Consider the following 18029-nt stretch of genomic DNA (forward strand, 5'->3'; position numbering starts at 1 on the left):
CAAATCAATAGAATTAGAAATGAAAAAGGAGAAATAACCACTGACACTGCAGAAATACAAACGATCATGAGAGATTACTACAAGCAACTCTATGCCAATAAAATGGACAACCTGGAAGAAATGGACAGATTCTTAGAAATGCACAAACTGCCGAGACTGAACCAGGAAGAAATAGAAAATATGAACAGACCAATCACAAGCACTGAAATTGAAACTGTGATTAAAAATCTTCCAACAAACAAAAGCCCAGGACCAGATGGCTTCACAGGGGAATTCTATCAAACATTTAGAGAAGAGCTAACACCTATCCTTCTCAAACTCCTCCAAAATATTGCAGAGGGAGGAACACTCCCAAACTCATTCTACGAGGCCACCATCACCCTCATACCAAAACCAGACAAAGATGTCACAAAGAAGGAAAACTACAGGCCAATATCACTGATGAACATAGATGCAAAAATCCTCAACAAAATACTAGCAAACAGAATCCAACAGCACATTAAAAGGATCATACACCATGATCAAGTGGGGTTTATCCCAGGAATGCAAGGATTCTTCAATATACGCAAATCAATCTACGTGATACACCATATTAACAAATTGAAGGAGAAAAACCATATGATCATCTCAATAGATGCAGAGAAAGCTTTTGACAAAATTCAACACCCATTTATGATAAAAGCCCTGCAGAAAGTAGACATAGAGGGAACTTTCCTCAGCATAATAAAGGCCATATATGACAAACCCACAGCCAACATTGTCCTCAATGGTGAAAAACTGAAACCATTTCCACTAAGATCAGGAACAAGACAAGGTTGCCCACTCTCACCACTATTATTCAACATAGTTTTGGAAGCATTAGCCACAGCAATCAGAGAAGAAAAAGAAATAAAAGGAATCCAAATTAGGAAAGAAGAAGTAAAGCTGTCACTGTTTGCAGATGACATGATACTATACATAGAGAATCCTAAAGATGCTACCAGAAAACTACTAGAGCTAATCAATGAATTTGGTCAAGTAGCAGGATACAAAATTAATGCACAGAAATCTCTTGCATTCCTATACACTAATGATGAAAAATCTGAAAGTGAAATTAAGAAAACACTCCCGTTTACCATTGCAACAAAAAGAATAAAATATCTAGGAATAAACCTACCTAAGGAGACAAAAGACCTGTATGCAGAAAATTATAATACAGTGATGAAAGAAATTAAAGATGATACAAATAATTGGAGAGATATACCATGTTCTTGGATTGGAAGAATCATCATTGTGAAAATGACTCTACTACCTAAAGCAATCTACAGATTCAATGCAATCCTTATCAAACTACCACTGGCATTTTTCACAGAACTAGAACAAAAAATTTCACAATTTGTATGGAAACACAAAAGATGCCAAATAGCCAAAGCAATCTTGAGAACGAAAAATGGAGCTGGAGGAATCAGGCTCCCTGACTTCAGGCTATACTACAAAGCTACAGTAATCAAGACAGTATGGTACTGGCACAGAAACAGAAACATAGATCAATGGAACAGGATAGAAAGCCCAGAGGTAAACCCACACACATATGGTCACCTTATCTTTGATAAAGGAGGCAAGCATATGCAGTGGAGAAAAGACAGCCTCTTCAATAAGTGGTGCTGGGAAAATTGGACAGATACATGTAAAATTATGAAATTAGAACACTCCTTAACACCATACACAAAAATAAACTCAAAATGGATTAAAGACCTAAGTGTAAGGCCAGACACTCTCAAACTCTTAGAGGAAAACATAGGCAGAACACTCTATGGCATACATCACAGCAAGATTCTTTTTGACCCAGCTTCTAGAGAAATGGAAATAAAAACACAAATAAACAAATGGGACCTAATGAAACTTAAAAGCTTTTGCACAGCAAAGGAAACCATAAACAAGACCAAAAGACAACCCTCAGAATGGGAGAAAATATTTGCAAATGAAGCAACTGACAAAGGATTAATCTCCAAGATTTACAAGCAGCTCATGCAGCTCAATAACAAAAAAACGAACAACCCAATCCAAAAATGGGCAGAAGACCTAAATAGACATTTCTCCAAAGAAGATATACAGATGGCCAACAGACACATGAAAGAATGCTCAACATCATTAATCATTAGAGAAATGCAAATCAAAACTACAATGAGATATCATCTCACACCGGTCAGAATGGCCATCATCAAAAAATCTACAAACAATAAATGCTAGAGAGGGTGTGGAGAAAAGGGAACCCTCTTGCACTGTTGGTGGGAATGTAAATTGATACAGCCACTATGGAGAACAGTATGGAGGTTCCTTAGAAATCTAAAAATAGAACTACCATACGACCCAGCAATCCCACTACTGGGCATATACCCTGAGAAAACCATAGTTCAAAAAGAGTCATGTACCAAAATGTTCATTGCAGCTCTATTTACAATAGCCAGGACATGGAAGCAACCTAAGTGTCCATCATCAGATGAATGGATAAAGAAGATGTGGCACATATATACAATGGAATATTACTCAGCCATAAAAAGAAATGAAATGGAGGTATTTGTAATGAGGTGGATGGAGTTAGAATCTGTCATACAGAGTGAAGTAAGTCAGAAAGAGAAAAACAAATACAGTATGCTAACACATATATATGGAATCTAAGGAAAAAAAAAAAAAGGCCATGAAGAACCTAGTGGCAAGACGGGAATAAAGACGCAGACCTACTAGAGGTGGACTTGAAGACGCAGGGAGGGGGAAGGTTAAGCTAGGACAAAGTGAGAGAGTGGCATGGACATATATACACTACCATATGTAAAATAGATACCTAGTGGGAAGCAGCCGCATAGCACAGGGAGATCAGCTCAGTGCTTTGTGGCCACCTAGAGGGGTGGGGTAGGGAGGGTGGGAAGGAGGGAGACACAAGAGGGAAGAGATATGGAGATATATGTATATGTATAACTGATTCACTTTGTTATAAAGCAGAAAGTAACAAACCATTGTAAAGCAATTATACTCCAATAAAGATGTTAAAAAAAAAAAAGTATGACTCATGAGGATGTACACTACACTCCAAAAGAACTACTTGAATTTTCTAATTTATACAGGCCAAAATCTAGGAACATGTGTGAAATGAATACTAAGTGTGTGATAGTTGTGGAAGAAACATAAAGCCGCATCAGGCAGAATTCATTGATATGCACTCACTAATGGATATTCTACATTTAATATTGCATCTTGGAGATTTAGAAAGGGCTGTAACTGATTTTTTAGTTGTTTGGCTGAAACACGGACCAAAAGGTGGCCTAGTGTGAGTGAATTGGAAATGTTGGATGTGCCTTGGTTTAATGTAGAGACAGGGATTCAAAGACTTATATTGAAATGTTAGAGTGGATTTTTCATTTAAGACCTAGTCACCCACATTGGGAGGGTTCAGAAGATATACCTTTCCCCAGTACTCTGAGAAATAAATTTGTGAGGGGAGTTCTGGCATCCTTGAAGAGATCTGATTGCTCTCCTCTGTAGTCCAGACCTCACAGAGGGAATGAAAGACACTGAATTAGGAAACTTAAATGCAATGGGAGTAATTGGATCCTAGAGTGGAAGGGCCAATTGGCAGCACTCATCTACTAAAGGCAGCAGGATCAAAGCAGTAACCAGAATAATATGATTCATGCAGACCTATATTGTTAGCTAGTTGATCATGGTGTTCCTAGACAAATAGACATGAAGCCTAGTACATTCTTATTTAATCTGTAGAAGCAGAAAAAATTTAGGTCAACTGAACAAAAAGTCTAACCTGAATCATAGAAACAGAGTCATGTCCCCTCAATCAATTTACACACTTGAGACAGTTTATAAACTCAGAACCTCTTGAAAGAGGAGGCAGGATCCTTTTGACGAAGGATCCCCATACTCTACCAAAATGTATACTGTTAATCTTTCTTCAGCCTTCCTAAAAGGGACCTACAGCCTTTTACCGGGGTAACTGTACATTGGAGAAAAGGAAACAATGAGAGCTTTGGGGGACTACTAAACACTGATTCTGAAATGACACTAATTCCAGGAAGCCCAAAACATCATTGTGGTCACGTGCACTATGTAGTTCATGTGATCAGTGAAGTTTTAGCTTAGGTCCTTCTCACAGGGGGAACAGTGGCTCCTCAAACCTATCCTGTAGTTATTTTCCCAGGTCCAGAATGCATAATTGGAATAGATATACTCAGCAGCTGGTAGAATACCCACATTGGTTCCATGACCTGTGGAGTGAAAGCTATTATGCTGGGAAAGGCCAAATGGAAGCCATTAGATCTGCCTCCTCAGGAAAATAGTAAACCAAAAACAATACTTCATTCCTGAAGGGATTGCAGAGAGTAGTGCCACCATCAAGGACCTGAAAGATGCGGGGGTTGTGATTTCCACCAAATCTCCATTCGGTTCACCTATTTGGCCTGTGCAGAAGGCAGATGGATCTTGATTTTGGATTGCCATAAGCTTAACTAGGTGACTCCAGTTGCAGCTGCTGTACCAGATGTGGCTTTATTGCAAATTAACACATCCCTGGTACCTGGTGTGCAGCTATTGATCTAGCTAGTCCCTTTTCCTCCATCCCTGTCAATAAGAGCCACCAGAATGCTTTTATACCTTCACTGTTAATCTTTGGGTATATCAATTCTGCGCTATGTCATCATTTAGTTTGCAGGCATCTCGTTTGCCTTTCTCTTTCATAGGATATCGCACGGGTCCATTATATTGGTGACACTATGCTGATTGGACTTAGTGAGCAAGAAGTAACTATTCTAAATTTATTTTAGGCATTTGCATCTCAGAGGGTGGGAAATAAATCTGACAAAAATTTAGAGATCTTCAACCTCAGTGAAATTTCTAGGAGTCCAGTGGTGTGGGGCAAGTCAAGATATCCCTTCTAAGGTGAAGGGTAAGTTGTTGCATTTGGCCCCTTCTACAACTAAGAAAGAGGTACAATGCCTACTAGGTCTTTTTGGATTTTGGAGGTAAAATATTCCTCATTTGGTGTGTGTTATTGTAGCCCATTTACTGAATGACCCAAGAAGCTGCTAGTTTTGAGTGGGACCCAGAACAGGAGAAGGCTCTGCCACAGGTCCAGGCTGCTGTGAAAGCTGCTGTGTCACTTGGGCCATATGATCCAGCAGATCCAGTGGTCCTTGAAGTATTGGTGGTAAATAAGGATGCTGTTTGTAGACTTTGGCAGGTTCCTATTGGAGAATCATAGTGCAGGCCTTTAGGATTTTGGACCGAAGCCCTGTCATCCTCTGAAGATTAAAGAGAAACAGCTCTTGGCCTGCTATTGAGCCTTAGTAGAGATTGAATGCTTAACCATGGGCCACCAAATTATCATGGCGACTTGAGCTGCCCATGATGAACTGCGTATTATCTGACTTACCAAGCTGTAAAATTCGGTGTGCACAATAGCACTCCATATCAAATTGCTGTGGTACGTATCTGATCAGGTTCAAGTAGTCCCTGAAGATATAAATATGTTACATAAAGAAGCATTCCAGATGCCCATGATCCACACCCCTGGAAGGAGAAATGGCCAGACATATAATTACATACCAACTCATCTGCTATGACCAATTGTTTGGCTGGATGGTTTGGGACTTGGAAGAAACATGATGGGAAAATTGGTGACAAAGAAATTTGGGGAAAAGGTATGTGAGTAAACCTCTCTGAATGAGTCAAAAACATGAAGATATCTGTGTTTCATATGAATGCTCACTGAAATGTGACTCAGAAGAGAAGGATTTTAATAATCAAGTTGATAGAATGACCTGTTCTGTGGATACCAGTCAGCCTCTTTCCCCAGCCACCCCTGTCATCACCCAATGGGCTTATGAACAAAGTGGCCGTGGTGGCAGGGATGGAGGGTATGCATTGGCTCAGCAACATAGACTTCCACCAACAAAGGCTGGCCTTGGCTATAGTCCCTGCTGAGTTCACAATCTATCAACAGCAGAGATCAACACAGAATCTCCGACATGCACCATTCCCCACGGTGATCAGTCAGTTATGGTGGCAGGTTGATTACTTTGGGCTGCTTCCTTCATGGAAGGGCTGTGTGTGTTCTTACTGAAATAGACACTTACTCTTGATACAGATTTGCCTTCCCAGCACACAATGCATTTAAATTCGTAGAATGAATAAAGTAGATTTCCCTCCCCAATACAGGTGGGCATCATACAATTTGTTTAGGACCTGAAAGAAGAAAAAGGCAGAGGAAGAGGGAATTCATTCTCTCTGCCTGACTGTTGAACTCAGACATTGGTCTTCTCTTGCCCTCAGACTAGAACTTACAAATCTACCATCAGCTCTCCTAGTCCTCAGGCCTTCAGATTCAGACTGGAACTACACCACTGGCTTTCCTTGGTTTCCAGCTTGCAGGCAAGGTATCATGGAACTGCTCAGCCTCCATAATTATGTGGGTTAATTACTAATAATTAATCTCTCTCTTGCTCTCTCTGTGTATACGGTATATACATACAGATATCTATCTATATATTTATTTATATCTATCATCTATCTATCTATCTATCTATCTATCTATCTATCTATCTATCTCCTACTGGTTCTGTTTCTCTGGAGAACCCTGAGGAATACAATTTCTTTCCATAAACTCACATGGAGAATTGTCATTTACTCTTAAGGGCCAAAATTACACTTTCTTATAGATATAGGTGCTACACTTTTGACAAAAAACTCTACTACTGTATTCATCCCTCTCCCTCAAAGTCAGCAAACAACCCACTTGGTAGGCATCTCCAGCAACCCTCAGATACTTCTGGTCGCCCAGCCAACAATTGGTATCCTTGGTCCTTTGACTCAGAAACATGCCTTCTCTCTTCTGTAATACCACACCAGCCAAATTAATCAGGAGGGATTTGTTTTATAATGGAATTGTCAAATTAAGTGGTCTTTAAAATCCCTGAGGATTCCCCTATTCATAATCAGGTTTGGCTCCATTGGACACAGACGTACTCCAAGACTTATGCTTAAATTAAACACAAACTGAAGAACTCTGTGAAGCTTTAAATTCCGTCTGGGAGAAAAATTCTACCAATATTGTCAGGATTATTGGAGCTGAACCTTGCCCAATCTTGCAAAATACCCTTTGATACCAGAAAAAAAGGAAGGAGTAACGCCTATAATAGGAAGAATAGTAAAAGTGGACTAATTTTACCTTATACCAGTCTTTGTAACAATTCTTTTCTGCCTGTAGAAAATATTGGAAGGAGGTACAGATTTGTTGAAGATCTCAAGCTATCAGTAGAATAATTATGAATTGTTTTCTGGTTAAACTGATAATGCTAACTTTTAAATTATTTCTCCAAATTTAAAATTTAAATAAACAAAACTCTGCAAATTTAACCTAAACTTAGTAACAGTGATGGGAAGAGAAATAGGCAGCATGAGGTCGGGATATTTTTGTTGTCACTGGTTTTTGTTGAGAAATATCCCATGGAGGTATATTTATTAAGTCTTTTAATTTGGAATTTAAATTCTCAGGGAAAAAAATGTGAAAGATTTTTAAATGGAAAAATAATTACTGGGTGTCCTTTCAATAGAATGCTGGGCATTGTCTAGGCATCCTGGCTGGAGTAATCTGATTCTGTAGGAGTTTATACTTTTTGTCATTTTCAGCAGTTTTAAAACTCTATAATTTGTAGAAAACTGATAGTAATGCAAATTATTTTCATTCATAGAGAATGATGCAAATAGATTTTGTCAGATAGTGATGTAAGTGATTATTACTCTTTGGATATCAAACAGTTTTATATTTGTATTACATATGTGGTAAATATATAAATAAATTATATATATTTGTAATTTTTGATCAATCAATAACTCTTTAGAAGAATATTTTGCAAATATTATTGACCATGATTGGAAAACATTGTTTCTAGTGTTTAAACTCAAATACTTTGTTTCTTTGGATACTTTCAACCCTTCGTCTAGTTAGAACACATATAACTTCCCTGTTGGCTCAAAGGGGAGTGAGATACCTAAAGACTCACGCATACATTTTGTTCAGTGGTTGGCAATTCTTTCAAGATTTCTTATCTAAACATCAATAGTCCCAGATTGTTGAGTTAATAAACTAAAGGGATTATAACTTAAGAACTATGAATGTTTTTTACTTTTCTACTTAGATATTTACAGAGGCCAATGATTTAGCTAAACACACTGAGAAATCTGTTGGTTGTATAGAAGTCTTTCATTAACATCAGAAAGCATTCTCTTTAGGAACACCTAAATATATAAAACAAATTCTAACAGAACTGAAGAGAGGAACAGATAGCAATGCAATAATAGTAGCGGACTTCAGTACTTCCTTTCAACGATGGATAGATCCTTCAGACAGAAAATCGAGGAGGAAACATTGAACTTAAATTACACATTAGGCCAGATGAACCTAAAAGACATTTAGAGAACAATCCATCCAACAGCAGCAGAATACACATTCTTCTCAAGCACACATGGAAAATTCTCCAGGATAGATCATATGCTAGACCACAAAACTTCCTTGATATATTTAAGAAGACTGATCATATCAAGCATCTATTTCAGCCACAAAGGTATGAAACTGAAAATCAGTTACAAGAATAAAACTGGTAAATTCAAAATATATGAAGCTTAGACAACATGCTCTTGAACAACCAATGGATCAAAGAAGAAAGCAAAGAAAAACTTAAAAATACCTTGAGATAAATGAAAATTGAAACAACATACCAAAAATCCAAAATTTATGAGATGCAGGAAAAGCAGTTCTGAGAGGGAAGTTTATAGTGATAAATGCATACATTAAGGAGAAATAAAGAGCTCAAATAAACTACCTAACTTTAGACCACATGAAAGTAGAAAAAAGGAAAAAACTAAGCCCAAAGTTAGCAGAAGGAAGGAAATAACAAAGATCAGAGAGGGAATAAATAAAATAGAGACTAAAAAGACAATAGAAAAAAAATCAATGAAACTAAGAATTTTTAAAAAGATAAACAAAAATGACAAACCTTTAGTAGACTTATCCAGGAAAAAAAAGAGGATTCAAATAAATAAAATTATAAATGAAAAAAAACCATTACAACTGACACCACACAAATACAAGGGATCTTAAGAGACTACTATGAAAAATTATGAGTCAACAAATTTGACAACCTAGAGGAAATGGATAAATTCCTAGAAATATACAGCCTACCAAGACTGCACCATGAAGAAATAGAACATCTGAACAGACAATTACTAGTAAGGAGGTAGTACCAATATAAAAAACCTACTGACAAACAAAAGTCCAGGACAAGATGGCTTCACTGGTGAATTCTACTAAACATTTAAAGAAAATTATTACCAATTCTTCTCAAACTCTCTCAAAAATTAGAATAGGAGGGAAACACTTTCAAATTCTTTTGACAAGGCCAGCACAACTCTGAAACAAAAACCAGATAAGGACACTACAAAAAAAGAAAGTTAGAGTCCAATATTCCTGATGAACGTAGATGCAAAAATCCTCAACAAAACATTAGCAAACTGAATTCAACAATACGTTAAAAGGATCATGTACCATGATCAAGTAAAATTTATTCCAGGAATGCAAGAATGGTTCAACATACTCAAACTAATCAATGTAATACACCACATTAATAAAATAAAGGATTAAAATCACATGATCATTTAAATAGATGCAGGAAAAGCATTTGACAAAATTCAATATCCTTTCATGATAAAAAATCTCAACAAAGTGGGCATGGAGGAAATGTACCTCAACATAATAAGGACATATATGACAGACCCACAGCTAACATCATAATCAGTGATGAAAAACTGAAGGCTTTTCCTCTAAGATCAGGATCAAGACAAGGGTGCTCAGTCTCACCACTCTTATTCAACACATTACTGGAAGAGCAATGAGGCAAGAAAAAGAAATAAAAGACATCCAAATTAGAAAGGAATAAGTAAAACTGTCTGTATTTGCAGGTGACATAATATTACAAATAGAAAACCCTAAAGCCTCCACTAAAACTGTTAGAACTAATAAATGAATTCAGTAAAGTTATAGTATACAAAATCAATATAAAAAATCAGTTGTGTTTCTACATACCAACAATGAACTATCAGAAAGAGAAATTAAGACAGCAATCCCATTTACAATTTGATCAACGAGGATAAAACACTTAGGAATAAATTTAACTAAGAAGGTGAAAAATCTGTACACTGAAAACTATAAGACACTGATGAAAGAAACTGAAGAAGACACAAATAAATGGAAATATATTCCATGTTCATGGTTTGAAAAAAATAATATTGTCAAATTGTCCATACTACCCAAAGTGATCTACAGGTTCAATGCAATCCCTGTCAAAATTCCAATTGCATTTTTCAGAGAAATAGAACAAATAATCTTAAAATTTTTATGGAACCACAAAAAACCCTGAATAGCCAAAACAATCTTGAGAAAGAAGAACAGAGCATAATGCATCCTAATTTCAAGCTGTATTATAGAGCTATAGTAATCAAACCAGTATGGTATCGACATAAAAACACACACATAGATCAATGGACAAGAACAGAGAACCAAGAAATAAATCCATGCATATATGGTCAATTATTGTATGACAAAGAAACAAGAACATGCAGTAGGAAAAGATAGTCTCTTCAATAAAAGATATTGAGAAAACCACATGCAAAAGAATGAAACTGAATCCCTACCTTACACCATACACAAAAATCAACTCAAAATGGATTAAGGACTTGAATGTGAGACCTGAAACAAAAAACTCCTAGAAGTAAACATAGATAGTAAGCTCCTTGATATAAGCCTTGGTGATTATTTTTTGGATTTGACACCAAAGTAAAGGCAACAAAAGCAAAAATAAACAATGGGACTACATCAAATTAAAAAATTTCTGCACAGCAATGAAATCATCAACAAAATGAAAAGGAAACCTGTGGAGTGGGAGAAAATATGCACAAATCAAATATCTGATAAGGGGTTAATATTCAAAATACATAAAGGGCTCATACCACCCAATAGCAAAAAACAATCCAATTAATAACTTGGCAGAGGAACTGAATAGACATTTTTCCAAATAAATAGCCATGTAAATGCAAAGCAGGTACATGAAAAGGTGCTCAACATCACTAATCATCAGGGAAATGCAAATCAAAACCACAATGAGATATTACCTCACAACTGTTAAAATGGCTATTATCAAAAAGACAAGAAATACAGGTGTTGGTGAGGATATGGAGAAAAGGGAAACCTCATATACTGTTGGTGGGAATGTAAGTTGGTGCAGCCACTATGGAAAACAGTATGTATGTTCCTCAAAAAGTTAAAGATAAAACTACCACACGATTAAGCAACACTTCTGGATATATACGAAGTAAATGAAAACAAGATATTGAAGAGATATCTTCACTCTCATGTTCACTGTAGCATTTTTCACAATAATAATAGTCAAGGTATGGAAACAGCCCAAGTGGTGTCTGTCAACAGTTGAGTGGATAAAGTTCAGCAAATATATATATATATATATATATATATATATATATATATATACATATACACATATATTTCAGCCATGAGAAAGATGAAAATTTGCTGTGTGCAACAATGTGGATTGAATTTGATAGCGTTATGTTAGGTGAATGAAGTCAGAGAGAGAAAAACAAATGCTGTCTGATGTCACTTATATGTGGAATCTAAAAAAGCCAAATTCATAGAAACAGATACTAGAATTGTTGCCAAGGGCGGGGGGTGGGAGGTGGAGGGGAAGGAGCCATATTGGGCAAAAAGTACAAACTTCCAGTTATAATATTAATAAGTTCTGGCGATCTAAGGTACAGCATAATGATTATAGTTAATACTACTGTATTATATACTTGAAGGTTGCTAAGAGATAAGATCTTAAATGTTCTTATCACAAAAAAAGAAACGGTAGTTATGTAATATGATGCAGATATTAGTTAACAATATGGTGGTAATCATTTTGCAATACATAACTGTGTCAAATCAACATGTTGTACATCTTGAAGTTACACATTGTTACATATCAATTATATCTCAATAAAAGTGGAAAAATTATTCTCTTTAACCCATATTGAAATTGTAATGTGGTGTGGGAACGTCTAGAGAAGTAAATCTATAAAAAAAATTCCCAAGTTTGCTTTTACCTTCTTGCATTTCCAAATTTGGTTTCCCAACTCAGCAAATCTGGAAATTTGATGTCAGTTTGTCCAACTTCTTGGGGGAAAAAAAAACCCAGATTAACTGGCCTGGTGCTCATTAGTTTAATTTTCATCTGAAAATCAATTTAATAATTCATAATATAAAATGGTTTTTCCAATATGGAACCATACTTTAGAAACCAAATTAGTGAGTACATGAATCAGAGGATGCCTGGAGGAAGGGCACTTCTTAGGAGGAGTACTCCTTTCTTCATCCAGTAGCAGAGATGCACTACTTCCAGTTCCCCTCCACATTCTTCTTTCAACATCTTAAATGATTCATTAATTTCAATCAAATTGCTCATTAAGAGAAAGATTTATAAACTATATAACATTACATAAATATTAAGTATTAAATTTAGAAATACCTCTTATACGAAAACTTGATATATTTTTCTTAATAGCTAGGAAGTTTGACTTTCATCTATGAATATCTATGTATTTTTATTAGGTATGAGTTATATAATTTTTGTTCCAGTTTTGTTTTGGCTTCCAGGAAATTCTGGGTTAGATTTTCTGTTCAATTGTGGAAGTTGCCCTTAGACTGAATTTCCAAAACAATGATCACTCCCATATTGTTACACAGCCCTTGTTCTCCCGTCGTTTGTACTATGGATTTATTATATATGTATTTTATTATAAACCCAGATCAAATACTGACATGTAGCAAAGATATACATAATGATAAATGAAAAGAAGAAAAATTAGGCTTAACATAAGAAAAATTTCCCATATTTGACGAATTTTGACCTTTGAAAATATTAGTTTCATAAGGTTTAACCTAATAATGAACAAATGAAGATGTTATCTATAATTACTTCAATTCATTTTTGAAAGAAGCTGTTTACCAACATCTTTAACAAAATTTGTATCTTAATGGGAAGAACATTTTCAAACTACAGATATATTCACTCCCTTACAGTATCCCTTTTCCCACTTAGTGATGGGTGATTGGAACTGGAAAAAAATCTTTGATCCCATTTCGATAGCAGCTTTTAGACTTTTATCGCTTGGTAGCTCTTTGTTCCTACCACACATGTGCCATATATTCTGAGTAAAATATCCTCATAAACTTCTTACAACCTGATTTTAATAATAATTTTACAAATAAAAATACATTTTTTTCTTTTCTTCGGAGTGAAAATAAAACATGCACATTTCTTTAGGTCTACAGACAATTTGCTGAAAGCTTCCCAAGCACAGTGTGAATGTACAGTTAAAAATCAACTTCTTAACATGTATGGAACAGTAATGCCACATTAACTTAGACAACTTATTTAAAAAAACAACTAGTGTTTAGTTTACAATTACAGCAGCTGAAGTCAATTCCAAATGCCTGCGTGAAATTCTTATTTCTGATATTTTTCTGGCACATGCTCACTGTGGCTGCATTGGAGCAATGAAGAGCTTCACTGTGCCTGCGGTGGACAGGAAATCTTATAGGAACAAAACATCTACGCACATCATTACAGAATTAGGATAAAATTTGCTTTTATTGGAGTAAACACAGCAAAAGTGACTAAGGCAACCTGGAGTAACAATGACAGCATAGTTACTACTCAGTCTTCCCCAATTTTTTCCTGCTATGTTCCTCAGTGGAATCTAAGGTATTGGATTACTTGCCAAGGAGTGGTTTAAAGTCTAAATGGCAAGCCAGGGCATTTAAAAATTGCTGATATGCAATGTACACCAGAAGCAGTTTAGGTGAATTCTGTCTCGTTACCTTGTGATGGTGGATATCGTTCAGGGAAATAATAGTTCATTACCCATTAAATATTTGTAAAAATGCTCAGTGTATTCCAAACTTAGACAGGGTTTTTATCTTTCAGCTAAATTATCGATGTTGTTTTCTGGACAACTCATGCTATTCAGATGTGTGGAGAAAAACTAATAAAAGATTAAATAATAATACAGTTATATAGGGGGAAATATCTGATGACCCATTACTGCAGTAAAAATTGTAATAAGTTTGGGTTGTATACAGTCCAATTTCCAGAGGGAAAAAGAATGGCTCATTTCCTTTGGAAATTCTCCATGGTTTTGACTAGGTTCTCCCCTTTGAGCACGTGCGTGCACGCACACACACACACACACTCACATATGTTTTTTAAAAGTTCCCTTCACAATAGTGTTTCATATCATTTTTAGCTGGAGGAAGGTACAGGAAGGAAATGTCCAAGATTTGATGTTTACTTGGACCATGTCATTAACATTTCCAATTTGTTGAGTGGTTTTCATGTTTTCCAGAAGTCCTCACCCTGTAAAAGCTGATAGATGGGCTGACAGAGCCTTCCAGGCTTGTGTTGGTATAAAATGAGCCAAATGCCTGGAAACAATAAAACAGCAATTTTCTGAGAGATTTACCTGCAGGAAAAGCCAGGAACATAAAGGCCATTTTCAGTTTCCTGCCTAAAGCTTCTTCTTTTCTCTCAGTCCAGGAGGGGTTTGGGAGAGCTGGGTCCTGTCAGGTTAACTGAGGGTGACATTAAATTTAATCTCAGCAGCAGCCGCTGTGATGGCTCCAAGGGAAAGACCACTGGAGCAGGAATCAGAGAACTGGGCTCCGGTCTGGCCAGAGTGGAGGCTTCGTGTCATGAACAACAGAAGCAAAGGCTGCAGGGGTTGGGCTATATCAGATCTTTTCTCTTAAAAGCTGGACAAGGTCATCCAGTCATGATTTGACAAGCAATGGTTCTAGCTCCAGTAGCAGCTACAAACCAAGGGAAGGGTCCTCCCCAGTTAAGCCCATCACAACTGAGCCAGACTGTCTGAAATTCATGGGGGCATCATCCACACCACTGCATTCTAGGGGGCTGAGCCTCAAAACTGGGTCTCTTTATGTCACAAGACAAGAAGGAATATGCATCCTGGACTCAGTGCCCTAAAGAGGGATTAAGGTTAAGGAGGCCTGCACTAAAGTTATGTGAAGGGCTGCCAGTGGGATCTTGGTTCCCCAAGTTAGTTTTGTAACAGTAATCAATTAATTGTAACCTTAACCCTGAAATGCCACATCCAAGTCCGCAGCCCATTGGATACTTTCTGATTTAAAATGCATAGAACTATGTGAATTTTGCCTACCATTGCCATTTTTTCTTTGGTAAACTAAACTTTGGCATGTAATTTATATTCATGTTCACACAGTACTCCTTGCTTCTTCCGAACGTTAAGTAACCATAAACTTAAAATGAGCTATCTGAGTGACTTAAGAAAATAATAATAAAATAATTTATTTCAACATAACTTCGTTAAACAGTGAACCAGATCTTACCCTGAAAAATCTAATTTTTTTAGGGTTTAAAAATCATAAGCCTTAAGCTCAGAGTCTACACATACAGCCATGTGGCAGGATGACATAAGAAATTCCCTGTGGCCGGATAACACGATGGAGACGTTTACTAAACAATGAGAGAGAAAGTTTTCTCTTTCCCCACTCAAGAGGGTGAGCAGGCTGTTGGTCTAGAGGAACGAAGTCCCCTTATTTGGGGGCAGGGTTAGGAGCCTTTTTAAAGCCTAGGCTCAAGAAGGTGAAGCAGAAGGGGCAAACCAGTTATTTTTCCTTTTTTTTCTAATCCTAGGTTTTGACCGGTGTGGACCTATCTTGCCCATTCTCAGGAGGTGCAGGATTTGAACAGCGTGGTCCATGGATGCCTGGGGCATGAACCCACAGTCCTGCCGCCTTGAAAGTCTCAGTAGGGCCAGTGGCCAAGCCACATGGTCACAGAATAGTAGGACTGTGAATATCAGGTGACCCTCTGGGTGGCGATCATAATGGGCTCAAGACCAGAGGCTTCGCTGCGGCCTCACTCGTGGCGCTGGCCGCTTCCTGCCGGAGGACTGCCGGGACCCCAGAAGGGTGTCCCCCGCGTAGCCAGGGCCAGCATCCGTGCAGGGATGACTGAATGTCGCAGCGAGGGCACTTCCCTAGCCCTCGCCTGCTTCTGTGGCACCGGGAGGCCGACAGAAAGGTGGGAGCTGGGCGTGTGCAAGTCCAGGTTTGACTTGCACTGATTCTGGCCTGCGGTCCAGGATGGTTTGTTCTTGGGACCAGACCTGACCAGAAGTTGACCTCATGAGTACTTCAACCTCTCCAGCTGCCATGTCCTCCGGAGGCTGAGGCGGCTCTCCGGGGGCAGCACTGCTGTCCAGCTCTTCATCTTAACGGTGGTGACCTTTGGTCTGCTGGCCGCCCTGGCCTGTCCCTGGCTTCTGAACTTTTACTTCTACCTGCGCCACTGGCATCTGAACCAAATGAACCAAGAGTTCCTGCAGCAAAGATTGAGAGAGGGTGAAGCTGCCCTCCGCTGCCCTCTGTCAACGGCTCGGTGCCCATCGTCTGGCAGGCCACTCCCCACCCCTGGCTGGTCATCACCATCATCACAGTGGACAGGCAACTTGGCTTCCACTATGTCCTGCAGGTCATGTCCTAGTTTCATCAGCTCCTTCAACAATGAGGCCCCCAGTGCGAGAGGCACCAACTTTTCCTGTGCAACGTGGAGTGGAGCATGAGCCATTTAGATACCAAGCTGCTGTCCAAGTATGTCTCTGTGGCCAACAGCTGTTAGGGCACTGAGGATGACCAATTCGTTTGAGAAAGAGAAGCAGGACTACGTCTATTGTCTGGAATCCTCCCTGCAGACCTACAACCCAGACTACGTCCTGATGGTGGAAGATGACCCCGTTTCAGAATAGCAGATCTTCCCAGCCTTGGAGCACCTTCTTCGGGCTCGCTTCTCTGAGCCGCACCTCAGATATGCACTTTATCTAAAGCTCTATCACCCTGCGAGGCTCCAGCACTACCTCACCCAGAGCCCATGCGGATCCTGAAGCGGGTTGGTGTCGGCATGTTGCTGGGGCCCTTACTAACCTGGATATATATGCAGTTTGCCAGCCGGCCGGGGTTTAGGTAACCCGTCATGCTCTTCTTCTTCCTGTACAGCATGGGTCAGGTGGAGCTGGTGGGCCGGCACTATTTCCTGGAGCTGCGGCAGCTGCGTCCTTCCCTGTACAGCGTGTCCCTGCTTCGCAGTTTTGCACCCCGGCAATAGCTTTCCTTGCCCGGGTGGCCCACCAGACCCTCACCTACCTGTCCCAGGTGTACTGCCACAAGGGCTTCGGCAAGAACATGGCACTGTACTCACTGTTGAGAGCCAAGGCGGAGCGGGCCTATGTGGTGGAGCCCAATCTCGTGAGACACATCAGGATCTTCTCAAGCCTTCGGTACAACTTTCACCCCAGTCTGCTCTAGCTTGCCAAGAAATGCCTTTCTGAATTGGCCACTTCTTGGAGATGCAACTATTGAGCTCTTTATTTGGACATGGTTGCTTGCAGATATTTCATTGCTTTAAGGTTGCTAGGGATATAGGTACTGGGATGACTGAAGAACATGCAAGTCAAGAACCTTGGCTTTGGTAACTCTCTGGCAGGAGCAAGCTGTTCACCATGAGTCCAGACCTCTGGCCCTCCACATAGCCACACTGCCTCATGCAGTCTGACCCACCCAACGAGGGGCATTTAAATACCACTTAAATTCTCCAATTGTTTATTGATTGGCTTCGCGATAGAGTTTGTGACTGCCAAAAATATTGTGCACAGTGATATGACTGGTTTAGGATTTTAAGGGTAGAATTTGGTGAAAGGTGAGATTCTTTTGCAATGATTTCTTTCTCATTGGGAATAAGAACGGATGTATGTTTAGAATATATGTCCCAAGAGGCAGGACCATGTTGATAGCTTCTATTTGTTTCCTTGACCTGGAGTAATAAAAGTGGAAAAAAGCC

General features: G+C 38.6%; 1 pseudogene; it reads left to right on the plus strand.

The window, feature by feature from the left end:
- Window positions 1–16321: 16321 nt before the first annotated feature.
- LOC102999437 (post-GPI attachment to proteins factor 4-like) lies at window positions 16322–17497 on the plus strand (annotated as a pseudogene).
- The last annotated feature ends 532 nt before the right edge of the window (window positions 17498–18029 follow it).

Source organism: Balaenoptera acutorostrata, chromosome 11 (genome assembly GCF_949987535.1).
Source record: "Balaenoptera acutorostrata chromosome 11, mBalAcu1.1, whole genome shotgun sequence".
Classification (NCBI taxonomy): Eukaryota; Metazoa; Chordata; class Mammalia; order Artiodactyla; family Balaenopteridae; genus Balaenoptera; species Balaenoptera acutorostrata.